Consider the following 3,054-nt stretch of genomic DNA (forward strand, 5'->3'; position numbering starts at 1 on the left):
TCTAGCTTAGGTTTTTAGTTCCTTTGTTGCTTCTGCAGTTTGTGAATACAAACTGCACATATTACATGATATACATGTATATTGGTGTTCCTAGGAGGCGACATATGTCAACGCCTAAGGGGGACACGTGTCAAGCCCCTATTGGGCCACCGTATCTATGCAAGCAAGGAGAGGCTTCCACGTGGCAGTGGGGCCCACCTCCCCCAAGAAGGTGGGTCACCTACTTGACCCCAAGCAGCTTTCTTAGGTGCTTCCACGTGTCACCCTCCCATTGGATGCCCCGCACAATTTTTTTTTCTTCCTCGTGGGTTCGTAATCTCGTTCATAATCTCGTCTCACTTTAAGAGCCTATGAAACCCTTGCTACGTAAGCTTGGTATGTAATCAAGTAACTCACGTATGTAAGACTTCTAAATTAGTAGCTTACGTATATAAGTCGAGTCCTACGACTCGTTACTTGGCCTCCAACTCCTTTCGACTTCTCTTGACCCTATTTCCAACCATCCCTACCATGAGGTGCCACATTCTCCCTTCTTAGAGTTGTTCAATAGGGTTGTAACTTAAGTGGCTCACATACTAGCTTCTAAGTAACTTAAGCAACCTTCCGAGTTCAAATATGTGGGGTGTAACAGCTATGTAAGCTCAACATATACTCCAGTGACTTAGTTATGTAAGTCGTCTAAGTTGGTAGCTTGCGTAAGTAAGTCGAGTCCTATGACTTGTTATTTTGGCCTCTAATTTATTTCAAATCCTTATAGACCTATTTTGAACCTTCATTCTTAAGGGGCGTCACGTCCTCCCTTCCTTAGAGTTATTTAATCATGTTATAGATAATCTGGGTCACGGGACAACTTTCAAGAAGATTAAGAAGACGTTCCAAAGCATAAAGGTACTGGGTATAACATCCTTCCCCCCTTTAGAACATTCGTCCTCGAATATAAACCAAAACCTTCCTCCGGACCTTATACCGATTATATAGAGAGGTCCTCTATCCCATTGCCATAACATATACTTTCATCGAGCAATCAATATCAGAGTTCCAAAGGTTAAGATTACCTGTAGGCATAGGGAACATGTGATATTTCTTTTTCATTTCTTTTTTCCAGTTCTCTTACCACACATCATATTGCACCCTTTACACGAACATGTGTAGGAGCTTAAAGTAGCTCAGAAGATGCCTTAGCATCGCCATACTAGTTTGCACGTAAACCTATATCATTCCTTACTTCCTTCATCTAATGTTAAGGCTCCACTATAGCTTTTGTCCTTAGTACTGATTGTACCTTAAAGGTTTTGCTTCAACCCATCTTATACCTTCCCTTAATATATTCGAGTATGGAAGTTACATGGCTACTACCGACTTCTTTTATCAAGTAATCACCTAGTTTTACTCTTGGAATACCTCCATTCATAGGTTACATCAATTCTTTTGCAAAGCTACATCCCCTATCCCAAAGGGTCTTATCATCTTTCATGGTGGAATCACATATCCACAATATTTCTTTATACCACAATGCCATACAAGGCTGATGTATACATACATCCATATCATCTCATGTCACTGCTGCATAGGGCTTCCCAGGAGGTTACCCATCCTAGTACCACTCTCGCCCAATCACGCTTAACTTCGGAATTCTGATGGGATCCAGTGTGTTAGTGCTGGTATGATTGCATCCTACCCCATGGGGTGCATAGCTATCGAAGAAGACGATGACCTAGCAGCTGATCCGGTAGGCCAAGCTGCACCTCCCAAGTTACCCTTATATCCTCATTATACAGACCATATCCTATCTTCATCCACTTTATCACTAGGCTTTACTTATTTTCATAATGATCCTCGTTATATTCACATCATATCCTATTCATATTCTATCCCATAGTATAACACTTCTTAACCTTTTTCACGATCCTTACTATGGGTTACTTACCCTTCTTAGTTAGTCTTATCCCTGCGTATCAATTCCGTCGGTGCCTCAATAAATCGTTCTATCCAGAAGTACTGGTCTTCTCTATATCATTTTCCTAGGGTCACAAGTCTTTTCCAACTTTGATTTACCATATCAATACCAACCTCTTAGTTTTTATTGCCATCAATTCAGCAATTAACTTATTTCTCAAGGTCAGCCATACTCGTGGTCTATCCAATTTTCATCATTATTATGGGCACGACCTTTGAAGACATACCACAACCTTGTATCTTATTCTCTTTTTATTTCTAGGAAAATTTGGGTGGAGTTTCCTTTGTATTTCTCCCTATCTCAACCCCTGCATGCAGGAAATGCCAATAGTGCCTTACAAGGCACGCATGTATATATTCAGATCATATCATACCGCAGCCACACCGGGCACTCATATATATTCATATCATCTCATATCGCAGCCACACAAGGCGCCCACAATTAACAGTATGGAAAAGGACTTACCTCGTATGTCCACTCGAACTGCACCTGTTACACTTTCTTGTATACTTTCCCTTTTATTTTTCAACTTTATATATCAATCGTATTGCAACACCTTACCTGACACTGGTCCTTCGTGCCTTTACTTACCTGCGTGCTTTGTAACATCTAATATTATCTGTCACCTCCTTCTATCAATGTTGTCCTTCTGCTGAAATCACAAGTTAGTATAAGGAATTTCATTCCCTATGACTCGGCTCTATCGCACGATCGTAGATATGAAAGAAAGGTAATATCCTAAATGTCCTGTAGCCTCTTGTCTATAGATGTGGTGCATAACACACCAATAAACAAGACTCTACTAGACACGGTCTGTAGACACTCTAAGGATGAACTGCTCTGATACCACTTCTGTCACGACCCAACCCCATAGGCCGCGACTGGGGTCCTACCTGGACTCCCGTGTACCTATCTATCGACTATAATCATATTGGACTACGTATAATGTGATACTGCTCACAAAAACCTCAATAGGTAAAAACTTTTCATATTCATATAGCCTTTTAGATATAGGAACCAAAAACATGAACCCAGTGGGTGATAAAATATTCATACACGTGTAGCCTCTTTCATTTGCATCATGTCATAAAAGGGAA

General features: G+C 40.8%; 1 pseudogene; it reads right to left on the reverse strand.

The window, feature by feature from the left end:
* Positions 1 to 1,557: 1,557 nt before the first annotated feature.
* On the reverse strand, positions 1,558 to 1,675 carry LOC129875309 (5S ribosomal RNA; annotated as a pseudogene).
* Between the last annotated feature and the right edge of the window lie 1,379 nt (positions 1,676 to 3,054).

Source organism: Solanum dulcamara, chromosome 11, assembly GCF_947179165.1.
Source record: "Solanum dulcamara chromosome 11, daSolDulc1.2, whole genome shotgun sequence".
NCBI classification, from domain to species: domain Eukaryota; kingdom Viridiplantae; phylum Streptophyta; class Magnoliopsida; order Solanales; family Solanaceae; genus Solanum; species Solanum dulcamara.